The 16,345-nt window shown below is 32.3% G+C and overlaps 1 pseudogene across 1 annotated transcript in view; it reads left to right on the top strand.

Moving 5' to 3' along the window:
- The window catches only part of LOC143246281 (uncharacterized), a 166,683-nt pseudogene that overhangs the window by 72,357 nt on the left and 77,981 nt on the right, over nucleotides 1-16,345 (top strand). Inside the window, exon 4 of the transcript XR_013025900.1 lies at nucleotides 14,376-14,536. The product of XR_013025900.1 is annotated as an uncharacterized LOC143246281 (transcript). The remainder of the gene's footprint in view (nucleotides 1-14,375; nucleotides 14,537-16,345) is intronic.

Genomic DNA, 16,345 nt, shown 5'->3' with positions numbered 1-16,345 from the left:
AAAATTATTAATTTTATACCCAATTTATCAGAATTACATATGACAAAGGTGTGTAAGTTTTAAATATAGCCCACCCAGTAAATCTCATCCAGTGAAATTACCCAGAAGTCACTTTCAGTATTACTGTCAATGTGAGACTGTCCTGTGTGTGTATTATATAAAGAGTGTTGTGTAGTAAAAGTGACTGGAATACTAATGTTTTGTTTGTTAAGTATAAAATTACACATTGGACTTTCTGTGCTCTGCTAACAGCTTCTATGAAAACCTGGTTTATAGTTTACCAGTTGTTTTTATAGCCATTTTGTGATAATCATAAATTAGTTGAATACAGTGGATTAATAAGCATGACATTTAATTATTTAGCAAATTCCACTAATTGTCCAACTCTCTTGAGAGTAATTCTTAAGCATTGGTAAATATGTAGGAACAACAAAGTGGGATGTATGTAACTGAGACTGCCCAAACTAAGTCATTGCATAGTTTCTCAATACACATTTTATTACCATACTTGCTGAAAAGCATTGAGTCTCATAGTTTGTTACACTCAAGCATACTACCCAGCTTCAATAAAGTTTGATTATGTACATTTTTATAGGGTGTAAATCAACAGAATTTAGAAACTGCTAGTCTTGTTGCATATTTAGTACGAAGAAATGGACAGAAATTTAAAGTTTTTTTCTAATGTGTGTTGTGAGTTTTGTTTCATTCTGAATAGTTTCTGTGTTTATCATTTGTGTTAAAATGTTCAGTGTTTTGCTATATAATATTGTTTTTATGCCCTGACTGGAAGAATAAATGTTAAAAAAAAGGTATACTATGTGGAAATATTTCTTTAACATTGGCATGTAACATACAAATGTACTTAAAAGGTGTATTTTTACTTACGTTTTTCTTATGGGATGCTTTGCATTCATTTCTTGTAGCAAAATAATTGCAAAGAGTTAAAAAGATTTAAATATTGAATATCATTGATTGAACCAAGTGTAATTACTAAATTAAAAAGTAACAAGTTTGGAATGTGTAAAAGCAAACTAGCTTTGGTTCTGTGAGAAGAGGTATCTACAGGACTGCCCAGATCACCTCAAAGTCCCTGGAAAGTATGTTATATGTGGTCCCCCCTACCCTAGGCTCAGATATTGCTTAATGTAAAAATGATACAGCATATATATATATATATATATTTTACTATGTATTTTCTCATATATAGTAAACCATAATATCCTAGCTATTTTAACAAAAATATCAGAAACCTAACAATGAAGAGGAAAGCCTTCTTATTTGCAGCTCAACTTGTTTCTACTGTCTATGTGACAGTCAACCTGCTGGCTTATTGTTGGTGACATGATGTCTAGGAACATGTTTAACCATCTCACTTTAATTAGAGAGCAGAGCATTACATTAAAAATTAAAATAAATCTCCTTATTACTGACTTGTATGAACAAATTAAGCATCAAAACATATCATATTTCCAGGCGTTGAAGACACACCCTATTTTGATTAGCTAAATTTTGTAGAAAAAGATAAACATAAGAATAAGGTCACAGCACTTCCACCAATCTTACCAAGATATTTCATGAATTGTTTAGTGACTTGTGGTACATAAATCATCTTGCTCACTTCTTATATTTTGTGAGCTATATATATATAGCTTATCTTATCTACTTTGAAAGTGTATACCTTTTATTACCACTGGAATATCTGTATTATTACCAGTAATAACCTTATTTTAAGCCTGAGGAGTTAGAAAGAGTGCCTATATTACAGCACCATATGTACAGTGACCTATTATTGTTTATTTATCTGTTATTTAGTTGCATATTTCATTTTGGGTCATACTGAGGGGCTTGTATTATTGTCTAGTATCAAAAAACTTCCTCTAGGCTTAGATTTAGGCCTAGAGCAATGTAACCTTTGGCCTGGAACATGCAGGGTAAAATTTTGAGATTTATTTTAGGAAAAAGAATAATGTATTTGGCAGTAAAAAATATGGTAAATAATTATATAAGTGTTAATGTCTTAATTTGCTAAAAATATATTTAATTAAAATCTTACACTCACTTTGTGTGACAATTGTGATGTTAAGATCTTTAAATATTCCATCTTTGATAATTTACCTACCTCCCCTTTTTTGAAACACAAAATCTAATGTAAATTGATAATATGAAATAATGAATATTCCCTCAAGAAACATGCTTTTCTCAGACTTGAATTTTCTTTGTCTGTGGAGCTATCAATTCAAAAGTGGGATATACTTGTCATACTAACCTATAAAATAACAGAATTTGCCAATAAATAATCTTACATCTTACCTTATCTTAGGTATATATTCAATAGGAAGACATGATTTTAATTTATGAGTGGTGTCTCAGGCAAAGGGATCACCTCTTTCCTATTTGATCAGTCGTCTCTATGATTGTAATCTCCCCTTTATACTGGTGGAGCTCAAACATGTTCTTCATCAGTCTGGCAGTACATCACTTGGACCTGATGATATTCACTATTAAATGCTGCACCATCTCTCTCCTTCCTTTCTTGCCATTTTTCTTGTTTTAACCCAGTCTGGCAAGAGAATACTTTTCCTGATGCTGGGCTGTTGCCCTTCCTTTTTTCTTAGCCTGGGAAAAATCCCAAAGTTCTTTCCAATTACCATCCAGTTGCTTTGATGAGCTGTTTCTGTAAGATCTTAGAGGTGATTGATAATGCTCATCTTGTTTGGTTCCTTGAATAAAACATCTACTTGCCCACCCACTGTGGATTCTGATGACAGTGCTCCACTGTGGAACACCTCACGCGTCTTGAAATGTCATTCAGGGAAGTCTTTCTCAAGCAACTTTATCTTTTGTCAGTATTCTTTGATTTTGAAAAGGCTTACAATACTACATGGAGATATGGCATCCTGTGAGATCTCTACTCATATGGGTTGAGTGGCCATTTGCCCATTTTTATGAACAATTTTTTAATAGACTGGCAATTCCAAATTTGTGTGGGTTTGACACTTATCCCATTCTTCCCACAGGATCTTGGAGTTCCTTAGGACTGTGTCTTGAGCATCACACTTTTCAGTATGAAGATTGCTGCCATCATTAGACAACTCTCTCTTACAGTTAGAAATGAGGGTCTGTTTTGATGACTTCCACATCTTGTGCTAGTCATCAAGCATGAGGTTTATTGAGCAACACCATCAAACTACCCTCAGTTGTTTATTGAAGTGGACCCCAGCAAATGGTTTTATGTTTTCTTTTTCTAAAACTGTTTGCATGCAATTTTACTGCCAACAGGGTGTTCACCTTGATCTTGAGCTCTGTCTCAGTGATGTTGTTCTTCTTGGGGTCCGTGAGGTGAGGTTCTTGGGGCTTATCTTTGACCATAAACTAACTTTCATCCCACACATCATGGAGCTATGTGTCAAGTATACAAGGGCACTGAACATTCTATGTGTCCTTTCTTCCACCTCTTGGGGAGCTGATTGATGTTCTGTGATAAAGATCTATTGTGCCCTCAGTCTGTCAAAACTTGACTATGCATCTTTGTTCTATGGTTCTACTAGAACCTTGGCCTTGAAGATGTTGGATCTCATTCACCATCTGGGGCTTTGGCTCTACATAGGGGCTTTCCACACTTCTCTAGTTCAGAGTTTGTACACTGAGTCTCATGAACTTTATCTATTGGGTTGAGGAATAATTCGTGAGCGTTTTTTCAAGTTAAAAAAATATATTCATAAATGAAACGCTTTTGCAAAATATTTCATGTCATTTGGTAGATAATTTTTTGCTCTAATAGATGGTGTGTTTGATTTTCATATGTCTTTAATATTTGCTTTCATTTTCAGCTCATTAAATGGAATGTCAAGTGGACAAAATCGAGCATTTTCGACACCATCTGCTTTTCGCATTTAATTTCTTGCAATTTCGTTTAAAACAATGCATACTATATACCTAGGTATTACATGAAATAAAGTATCATAATAAATGTTTTGGGTGTAATGTGTTCATGCATTGAAGTATTGTATAGTCTTGCATGTAATGCTTGAATGAAATTATTTAAAAACGCTCACGAGTTATTCCTCAACCTAATATATCTCTGCTATTTGAAACTGTTTTTACTGTACACTTCAAACCTTATCACAGCATTTCATGTGGGATTGTGTTTTCCTTCCTCAGTGGGCCATGTTTTTTGGAATAGATGGTTTGTCATTGTTTCTTTTGGCCTTTATATTCAAATGCAACTGGCTGGATTGGGTCTGTCTGTGGATAATGTTGCTGTCTTCACTGGTCAGCCTATCCCACCATGGCTTATTAACATTCCCAAAATGTAACCTTTTCTTGAGTCATCTCAGGAAGGTGGGTACTCCTGATTGGAAGTGCCATCTTTTATTTGCTGAACATCTGAACTGTCTTTCCATTCCCATTTATAACTTTGCTATGGTTTGTTGTGGTTTGGTGATTGCACACATAATTCTTTCTACAATTTCTGTGTTCACTGCTGAATTGTATGCCATTTCTCTTGTTCTGGATCATGTAGAAGCTATGTAGTACATGAATTATACTATTTATACAGACTTGCTTAATTTTCTATTGGTCCTGGAATTGCTTCACATTAATTCTCACCCTGTTCTTGTTGGTGTTCGTGAGAAGAGGCTGGCTGATGCCGCAGCTATGTCTGTCTGCTCTGGTGCTATCACTGCTGTGTGTGTCTCATATATAGACTGTGATCCTGTATTCAAGGCTCAGTTCTGTGCCAGTTGACATTTGACTTAGAGAGAGCAACATGATAATAAGTTTTTTTCAGGTAAAACTTTCTATTGCAGTTTGGTCATCTTGTTTCCTTAAGGATCAGAAGGAGAAACTTGTCCTAACTAGGTTCTAACTATGCATAGGTCACAGTTTTAAACTCATTGTTTTCTTTTATCTGGGGCTGATTCACCAACGTATGGTTTGTTTGACACTCAAGTCATAATAGTTCACATTTTACTGTCGCACCATTGTTGTGACCGTGATCAATGGCAATGTTTCAGACATGTTTTTATTGTGGGTTCACTCCTAACTTTGGACATTGTTATTAGCTACAGTGACACTCTCCACCTCAGTTATGTTTTTAAATTTTTAAGGGCTGTTGGGCTTTTTAATTTTAAGTTTTTAATCTGACTTTGGGTGATTGTTTTGTTTTATCTTGATTAGTTTTTACATTTTAGTTTTAAATATTGTTGTTTTTTTAATTACTGATTGTTTGGTGCAGATAGCCCAGTTGCTTTGTGCTGATAAATGCTAAACAACCAACTAACCTCTGTTTCGGGGCTTTTTTGTAAACAGGTTAATATTCAGATAAGATATTGGATTCTTATTGGTATAATATTATTTTGTAGCACTGTTATTATTATTTTGTGTTCTTAGGTGTATTTTAAATAAAAGTTATTTAGTGTATTAGAAGCGTGATTGTAAAAGTTTAAAGCTTAAATTTTTCTTAGGATTGACAGTAAACATATGCAAGCCTGTGCATAAATCTGCACGTTATTTGATTATGTTATTATTGGATTGAGAACTTGCTAAATGTTTTAGCTATACATGGACTCAAAAGAGCATTAAAGTAATATAATAAAGTAGAAAAAAATATGTTGCATATAAGGATAAACAAGTGCAGTTTGTAGTTCCAATATGCAGTCATTTTAGAAAGAAAAAGTGAGTAATTTGGTTGTTTTGTATTTTTCATGGTATTTACAAAGTTAGTTATCTCTTAAAAGGCAACATTTTGTGATATAATGTCACTGGAAACTTGGGGAAATTATCCTAGTTTCACTGTTTTTATGATGGCATAAAATTTTAAATTAGTAAACTTTCTTATTTGGTTTTAATGTAATGAGTTACCTTAATATCAATCAAAAGCAAAAACAAAGGTGTGATAATGTAAGTTGAACTACTTTACTTGGAGCTAGAAAGGGCAGTGATATTGTAACTACTATTCAAAGTGAAAGCTTAACTAATCCTTAATGTGTTTAAGAATTAGATAATTTTGGTATATAACATCAAAATTGCTCATGGTCAATTTTTGTTATTTACATGTGTAACATACAGATACTTCTACATGGCGAGTGAAACAAGACAACTTTGTAATAGTGTTGAGCAGCAGTCATGGTATTTTCTCATATACTGCACCTTTATTTTCAGACTGATATCAAGTGTGGCAGTACATAATTTAAATGTCGGCAATAAATGATAATATTTGTGTTTATTACTTGTGTTGCCTTTCTCTTACTTAATCATTTACTTTATTTTTGTAATGTGATTTTCTCTCTTTTCTAGACCCTCTAGTCTGATTTGATTTCTTTAAAAGTAATTGGTATAAATACACTTTTAGTGATTCTGTGTTGAAAGTATGATGTGTCATGGCTTGACTTGTATTCTATACTCTCTGTGTATCTTTCTGTCTCTTTCACTGTGTGTGTGTGTGTATGTGCACATTCATACATTACTTCTCTAGTGTATTAGTGAATGTCAATACTTGGTATTCTACACTTCTGCTACTTTCACATTAAAGGCAGGGAGCAGTGCATTGAGCAGAGTAATGTGGTCAGATATATAAAATTAATTTGGAATGTACCAATAGTGCTGCTTGTAGTACTATTGGCACTGTAATCAAGAGACATGGACAAGCATTTTGTATTTAGTCATGATCTAAAATTCTGCTATTGAACATAGATAATGGATATTTTAGAAAGATTTTGATCTTTGCTGTATGCCCCTTAGCCCAATCTTAAGTTATAAACCAACCAGATTTAGCATACTTCCAGTTCTCATATTACTGATATCATTAAGTATGCAGTGCACATTCCATCTCTCTAGAATGATAGAGCAACTCTTAACTTTATTAACTTCCTTACTATACTTTATTATACAAGTGTAAAATGTTACAAGTCTCAACATTAATTGTAATTATGTATATATCTTGCTATATTACATAACAGAAAATAGAGTTTACTTACTTGAACTGTCACCTTGTTTACTTATGTGCAAGATTACAATACCTGTAGCAAAATCCTTGATCTTTTATGGTTTTTGTGAACTGCTGACATTTTATTGCATGATCAAATTATCGTATATGTGACTAGACAGTGGATAAATTGGTGCTATAACCAAGGTTTTTGTGATGTCAAGATAAAAATTTCTAATTTGAATACAAGAACCATGTCTCATATTGCAGATCCTAACCTATTCAGAAACAGGAGGAGACTTGCTCATCATTGGCAGGAGTCAAAGAATGAGAATAATGCTTGTAGAAGTCCATGCCTGAATAAGAAGTGCTTTTCTGCACTTTATCATGCATTGGACATGTTCTCACTATCTTCACCCCTCTCTTGGACCAAACTGATATCACTGGTCACTGATACCTTTCACCAGCTGAGACACAGCAGTATAGAAAAGAAGCTACCAAATGAGGAGCTTTACTTGGATTAGAAGTTAAGATGTTTTGAGACCATACAAGAAAGTCCCTTTAGGATTCTTTGATGATTTGCCTCTAGTGAACTCTATTTACACTGCTAAACCAACAAGCAAACCACTTTGTTTTTACCACCCTAATTTATGTACAATCTTCAAAGAAGATGAGAACTTGTGTTATCTCTCTTTCTGGGTGAGCATTTCAAGGATTCTCTCTTAAAAGTAAAAGTTCATTTGGCAGACTGTCATCTTTAACCCAATATCATATGGTCACTGCAATGTACTACCTGTCAAACTGCCTCACAGTTTTACTTGGAGTGCTTGTGATATAGCTGTTGCTGAAGTAATGTTGAAGACAGGATTATACAACTGTTAGAAAGTGCTTAATTCTTCTCCAGTATTCATTGCTGTGAAAAAGGGAAAAGAGTTGCTAAGGTTTTTTGTCAACTACATAATGTTTTGAGGATCTTTTCCAGTTTCTGGTTGCTGCTACTCTAAAAAACTTAATCAGATATCACAGACATGCATTTTAAATATTCTATTAACCCTTTGCAGTGAGCTTGGTATAATATACATGAGTTTGTCTGCACATTTGGACATATTAAGTATTTGCAATGCAACATGCAGCATGTGTGTCTTCACAAAATTTGATAGACTTTTATTAAAGGTTTGTTTGTGAAAATATCAAGTCTGTTTTGTTACTAGTCTGAGTGCAAAGTGATTTCATGTTATGATTAAAACTATTCTTTGTCCCAAAAATCTAAAACATTATTTTTGTAATGTCTAAAACCTTCTAATAACATTTCAAACACTTGCTTTCAGTAAGACTTTATATTATTTTTGACACTCTATGTGGGGTCTGTCACATTACCAACCTCTTAATCCTCGTAAAACATTAGGAAATAAATATAGATTATGCTTTTTTGTGTTAGAATGACTATGTATTATAACATAGAAATATGAATCTAAAGTTTAAGTAGCTTAACTCTCGTAACATTATATATTTTTATTATATTGACCTTCCAGTCATGCCTGGCTGACATTACATAACTTGCATTGATGCAGTGCATGTGCACTTGTGTTACATATCCAATAATACAAAACTGACCTTTTGAACAAATTAGATAAAAAGCTAAATAGTCTTAATCTTTTTCAGTATGAAAGAGTTTAAAGGCATACAGATATGTATATATAAAACTACATAAAACTTACATCTAAACCCTGTGGTATATTCAGAAAAAAACTGATGTCCTCTAAGAGTGACAAGATATGGTCATTAAATGATGGGAAACCCATTAACATAGGTAATCTATAATAATTCTATATCCTCTGACTAACTGAATTCATAAGAAATAAAGAAAGACTGAACATAAATCTACAATTACAGTGAAAATTTTCATAATGAAAGTTATACTTGTCATATAGACAATACCAGTCGACATATTTTTTGAACAGTTACGTGGCTTTTGCTGTTGTACGTATGAATAATTGCATTATTTTAACATACAGAAAGTTTATTAATATATATTGTTAACTGTAAAAAACATAATGACCACAATAATGGGGGGTAATATATATTTCATAACACTTTTCATCCAACCTTCAATATATTGAAGGGAATAGCATTCAACCTTATAATGTTCTGTATATGCTAGGTTGATTTCTTTTGGAGAATTTAGGTTTTCACCACTAAATTAATAGATCTAGTTAAGTTATACACAAGTTTGATTTAATTATAAAGTTGTAATTAATATCTTAACCAGGAGCAGTAACATAAGTATAAACTCCTAGTTACATGTGTAAACCAACAAGCACTGGCCAACTTGCCTTTAAATCTTACATTAGTTGTGTTTTGTTGGAGGTTTTGTTACATTTTTCATCATTTATAAAATAATGCATAATTATGTGTACTGCCAGTTAGTGGCATTGTATGTTAGTGTATATGTTTGTACACGTATTTTCTGGCACCATGTGCCAATATCTTGACTTTTTACTTTAAGTATGTTAAATCCTTATACATAGTCAATCTTAAAGCTAAACTTTTTACTCATCAAGAAATCCAACTGCTACAAACCCTTTGTAGGTAAAACTTGAATGCCACAAGTAATAGCTTTGCCGCCCGGCATGACCAGATGGGTTAAGGCGTTCGACTCGCAATCCGAGGGTCGCGAGTTCGAATCCCGGTCGCACCAAACTTGCTCGCCTTTCCAGCCGTGGGGGCGTTATAATGTTACGGTCAATCTCACTATTCATAGGTGAAAGAGTAGCCCAAGAGTTGGCGGCAGGTGCTGATGACTACCTGCTTTCCCTCTAGTATTGCACTGCTAAATTAGGGGCAGCTAGCGCAGATAGCCCTCGTGTAGCTTTGCGCGAAATTAAAAAACAAACAAATATCTTTGCCTGAGCGCTTTCGTCACTTAATTAATGTTATAGAAGGACCGCAGCTGTACGTGCCTCGTGGATAATATTCATTTTTCTGAAACCGAGGATCCACAGTTTTCGTCCCATTACTAAAATATTTTGATGCTATAAGTGTGTTATAATAGTGACAGTCAAATCCCGCTATCTGATTAGAGGAACCAAAGAGTTGATTATGGGTGCTGTTCAGTAGCTGCGTTCCTTTTAGTCTGTCAGTTCAAAACGACGGGTAATTGTTAGGTTAATTCTTTTCTAGCTTTGCGCGATATGCGAAACAAATGAACAAATAGAAGAGAACCTACTGAACTAACTACTCGTAAATGAACTTATTGTGCGTAATGCTTAAAGTAGAACTTCCGAATCAACATAAAACTTTTCTTTCACAGCCTATTATGTGAACCTGTATGTTTATATCTTTTACTTTTAAAAGTCGTTTCTCATTTATTATATTGGACAAACTAATCATATAATGAAAAAATCCAGATCCCACACATGGGCACTTTTGTCGTTTATAAAGAATTAATGTACAGAAACCGTTAACAGCCTATATTTTACTTAACAATGTATTATCCACAATGTGGTTCGGTGTTTCCTTAAAATGTCACTAGTTAAAGAGATGTGACCGATTTATTTTAATTGGAAAACTTATAAGTGATATCAAACAGAAATTTTCAAACATAAATATTTAAGTAACAAAATATATATATATATATGTATTTTTTCTTGTAAAATTTAAGTGGAAGTTTCAACCTTCTTTTTCTCTCTCTCTCTCGTGTGTGTGTGTGTATATATATTATGTTAGGAAGTTCATCACTATTCGGTATTGCGAAATCGTATCAAATCTCTTCATTCAAACCACGATGGCTCAGCGGTAAATCAGAAAGCTCCAAACACTATATATCGAAAATCGTTCCCCGGGTGAGCCCCGCGCAGATGGTACATTGTGTAGCTGCTTTGCGCTTAACTACAAAACAATCAAAAACGTCGCCTCATGGATCTGCGAATGATAAACGTTCCGAGTTTATGATTATAGCTGTAAATTTTAGCAGATGTTTTTGTCGTCATCAAGGAGTGTTGGCTAAGCAGTTTTCAATTAAATTTAACAAGGCTGTTTGGATCACAGGAAATAAGCGCAGTTTTTAGTTTTCGAATTCTGTTTTCAGGAAACACATTATCCCAGTTTAAATGTACCTTTTCCAACGGTTCGGTCATCGATCTCTTTCTGACTGTTTATGTTGTGACGTCATTCAAGCATTGAACTGACGTGTTGTCAAATCCTGCCTTTTACGTGTACCTAGGAAGCCTCGTGTGAAAACACGTTGTGCTAAAAATAGTCACAGTATATCGTCTATAGCAAGCACTTTTTTCCCGAATAGTTCAGAGACATGTCTCGCTGTCTAAGAAGTTAATTAGAAACAGAGCAAATCCATCACATTGTGACTTTTGACTAGAATATAGTGAAAATTATTTACAGAAGGAAAAAAGAGTGTATATATGTACATCTGAAATTGCTTTCAATTGAAAATAAGGTGTTCAAAATGAATAAGCATACAAATGAATATGTGTGAAAACATTTTATTTACTCGACCGATTGTGCCTTTCCACTGGTTGTTGGACTAGCCTAGAGATTACTTAAAAATGATTTTGCAGACTCTTATGCTTAAACTTTAATTGTTTCTACACGTTTTCACAGACAATTTTCATAGTATAATTGACAGTGAGTAAACAAAGTATGTATAGTATACCATGGTTCACTAAATGGAGCCCTGGCATGGCCTGGTGAGTTAAGGCGTTGAGGGTCGCGGGTTCGAAACCCCGTCACACCAAACATGGCGTGGCGGCGTTATAATGTGACGCTCAATTCGTTGGTAAAAGAGTAGCCCAAGAGTTGGCGGTGGGTGGTCATGACTGCCTACCTTCTCTATAGTCTTACACTTCTTTGCACGAAATTAAAAAAAAAATCACTAAATGGTATAATTATTGGAACAATATAACTCATTTGAACTGTGCTGATATAATCATACTTTGTTTTGTTGTAATGTTTGGATTTTAAAAATACCACTTTTACAGTATAGTATGAACCACATTTGAACAAACGTTTTGATCAGTATCCTCATTGAACTGACACAAGGTTGCATCTCTAAATAACAGTTTTAATTTTGGTTAATTTAATTGTTTTGAAGAATAAAGTAAGAGACAGGAAGGTTCTGGTACAAAAGAAAAATTATAATTTTTGATGACACTTTGTGAAACACATCATAGAATTCCTGCTACTGAATGTGAAAATATCTGTGTACACCTGAATTAATATTATGAGACGTATGTTTTTGAATAATTGAGGAGTAGAAAATTCTTATGGTATAGAATATATGAGTCACCAAAGTGTATTGTACTAGGTTTTACTAATATATAATGCTTATTTCATGTCACATACAAGATATAGCACTTATACCTGTTTTCACTTAGAAGATGCTACAGTTTTTTGTACATATTTGTATGGTTATTGATAAATGCATAAAAGTTTCACAAATCTTAAAAATGTGGAATTGTTTGCATTTACAAGAGTTACATTTCTACAATGTTGGTCATTCTAATGACACATCTTACACATAAGTATGATATCAAAATGAGCATAGTTTATTGTATTTGTTCTTTTGTTTTTAAAAATTTATTGTGAAATGTACTAAACTTGTATATTATAATAAGAATTAATAATTAATAAATTATCAAAAATTTATTGACAAAAAAGAAAAAAATATTTGTCTTATATTATTGAAACAGTCAAATATATCATAAAGAGTAATAAAAAAATGATGACATTCAGTATATGCACATTGTGGTATCCTTCCAAGACTAGGATCACAAATAGGATGTGTCTAGGAGCTGGTCAGATATCTGAGTCTGTAAATAAAAAGTTTACCCGTGGCACACATTTCAAAATATGTTAGAATACTAATTATTCTACTAATATGTGGTAAACTGCCTTTAAATCTTTAATGCTGAGTTATGTAATTTAGTGTTTGCAAAAGTTGCTGTTTGCTTAAACTATTCAAGTAAGTTTAAACAGATAGTAACATATAAATAAGATTTGCTAGATATTTTTGTCTAACTGTTCAGCATCTTTGGTATTACTTGAAAACTTGACAAAACTATATAAAAATGCAATTACAATTACATTATAAAGGCCACATGATATTGTATGTTATATGATAAGATGCTTACATCAGTGACATAACTTAGCTCATAAGAATGGTATTTTAGATTCTATAATATCCCTAAATCTAATTTGCCCTTCATTGAACTTGTTCAGTATGATGATTGCTATTACTCATTAACAAGCATTAAAGATTGAGTAAATCATTGATCACACATCTTGACAAACTTCCTATAAGCCTTTCACTGTATTTGAATTTTGATTCTGAAAACCAAATTAACAAATTAAATGCATAGAAGTGTATTGGTACAGAGTCAGGTAGCTTCATATGTGTGTCAGTGAAAAGGATAACATCAACACAGGTCACAATCTCCATGGCTTATTTAAATGTCAGTGTGTGATAGTTTCAGGATGACAAGTCTTTCAGCTGTAACAATTGAAGTGTCTGTCCAGTTTGTAGTTATCCATCCTCATATGGGTTTGCTGATCTTCAATCGCTAGTTCTTTCACTATGTTGTATTTAAAAATGTTGTGCCCTGGCCTTTGCAAATCTTTATTTCATCTTATAATAATTCTTCCTCATGTAGGAGTATGATGTATTTCTTTCCTCATAAGTCTTATGTGTGACATTGCATTGTTGGTTGGTTAAGTACTTAATATGAGCCAAATATGTAGGTGCTAAGGCTTGCATCTGCAGTAACATGCCACTCTGGTAGCATAAACTATAATTAGCAGTAGTAATAACAGTGTTTGTTTGCTCATATGATGTCTTTATTGTATATGTATAGGAGATGTTACCTACAATATATAAGCCAACATACATTTTATGTTTCATTAATAAGTTAAATTTGCAAAATAAATTAGATGTAATAATAATACTTTTTCCCCCAACATAGTATGTCTTTATGATATGCACACAGCAGATATTATTTATAACAAATAAATCAAAATATGTACTATTATGTTTTAAAGTTAATATAAAATATGATACTTAGAGAACATTGTATGTATACCTTTGCAAACATAAGCATTTTATGTCTGCTATACACATAGAATTTGTTCATAGTAATTAGATTTAGACACATATATTAGGTTATCTGGGTTATTATTATTACTTAAGTACAACTATTTGTCATTGGATCAGTCATATTCTTTTATATTACTCAATGCATTTCTAGGTAAATTTCTTTTGGATCTAAATGTATATATTATATATATATATATATATTTATAATATAAATATTTCAAATATGTCCCGTATTCTATTGTACTGAAGTTTATTGTTTAGATTTTTGGAAAAATAAACTGTATAATACATATATCACTAGTTAGGTGTGTTTACTATATACTGGTGTCTGTCTTTTTATGTTAGGTTTTAATATTAAAATTGAACAAAGAAGGTCCATATAAAAAGACATATTTCGAGCACCAGGGCATCAGGGTAACATGAAGAAACTGATTCATTTTCTTCAACATGGCCGTCTTGTCAATATTGACAATTTTTCAGTCTATACTATAGCATCTGTATTAAAGGTAAGATGTTATAATTTTTTTAAATCATCAACAACCAAGAGTTTGGTTTATCTCTTCCATTTATTTAATGGGCATTCCATTTTAATGCTTGTTTTTAGATGGATGTTTAAAGTGAAAAATGCTAAAATGAAAATTTGAATTGTTACTAGGTTAACTACTTGTAAGTTTCAAAGGTGCATTGTGAAATTGATGTCTATTAGTATATGCTTCATTATTTGAAAATTGTAGTTGGTTACAACTGTCATACAGTGCTGGTATTATACAATTTTTATGTTACAGTTCATACTGATTATGCTCTCTATAATTAAAAAGAAACAATTCTCATTGAATAGAAGTTACAACACTACTTGAATATGTTGTCAATAAAAGTAATTATCACAGTAAAAGACCTCACAACTTCTAATTTATCAGTTAAGACTTAATGAATCATTAGTTCTGCATAATTTTAATTAAGATATGAGTTATTTATAGCAAATTATATGAAGATTTAAAAATTCACTAAGGGTTAAAACTTAGTAGTGCAAAAGCTGTCTCTTAGGATTAGCCTTTTTAACTGCAGTATTGAACGTTCACCATCTTTGTATTACATGATATTAAAATATAGTACATAACAAACATAACTTTTGTGTCAGGAAGAAAATAATTTAATATTAAAATTAATGCTTTATCAAATTTCATAACTAATATATTATGTCCAATAACAATCAGTGATGACGAGAAAACCCACTTGTAGAGAAAAATATGTATGTAAAAACTAACAAATATGTAAATCAACTAACAAAAGTAAATATATCCCATTAATTAAAAAATCACAAAACCATATACTGCTGCATAGAATATATTCATGACATCAGCAGAAAAATAACCAACATTTGGCAAAAACTAGTAATAAAATATGACATTCCAGTTAATACCAAATTTATTCAAAAACCAGGCACAAAACTGAGGTCTATGCTAAGTAAAAACTACACTGACAAACACCAAACCAAAATTATTTATAAAATACAATGTGATAACTGTGACGTCTTCTATATTGGAGAAACAAGTAGAAAAATGGAAACCAGATTCAAAGAACACAAAAAGTCACCTTCACATTTTTTCAAACACTGCAAATCAAATAGACACATCATAACCATAGAAAACACCCAAATACTAAATATAGAAACAAACACAAAATTAAAGAAGCCTTACTTATACAACAACTCAAGCCCAAAATAGACTAATACAAAGGAACATCTTTATATCTATATTAATAAATATAATGAAAGATCTAAGCATGCCCTCTGCATTCCTACACTCAGTTACACAACCCCCTTCAAACATGTGGTCGGCTATTGGTCAGTTATCTGTTTCTATATATTGTAAACCTGACGATGACCGAAGAAGGTTGAAATGTTGTTTGCTCCTCTACACAAAATTTTCTCAACCCAAACCAGCTGTTTTTACATATATATGTTCAATAACATTTCACATAATTAAGAATTGTTGTGAAAACTACACTATCTTAAAATATTTTCAGTGAAAGTGTAATTAATTGTTCACATTAAAAACAAGTCATAAAAGTCTATACAAGAGCAAAATTGCACCACTGAATTTTAAAAATAATTGAAAATAAACTTGCAAATTTTTCACACATTAAAAACCTAAAAGATATTTTAATGTTCAAATGTGGAAAATGTATTCAAGAAAAGAGGTTCTTGTAACAAGAAGAAATAAACTAACTTAAAGGATTTTGCAATCAAATGTATCAGTTTTCATTTCACAGACAAGGCCACAAGACTGTATTTATATTGGGCCTTATGAGCCTAT

The sequence above is a fragment of the Tachypleus tridentatus genome, chromosome 1 (genome assembly GCF_004210375.1).
Source record: "Tachypleus tridentatus isolate NWPU-2018 chromosome 1, ASM421037v1, whole genome shotgun sequence".
In the NCBI taxonomy this organism is placed as follows: Eukaryota; Metazoa; Arthropoda; class Merostomata; order Xiphosura; family Limulidae; genus Tachypleus; species Tachypleus tridentatus.
This window is presented reverse-complemented; position numbering and strand designations above follow the sequence as displayed.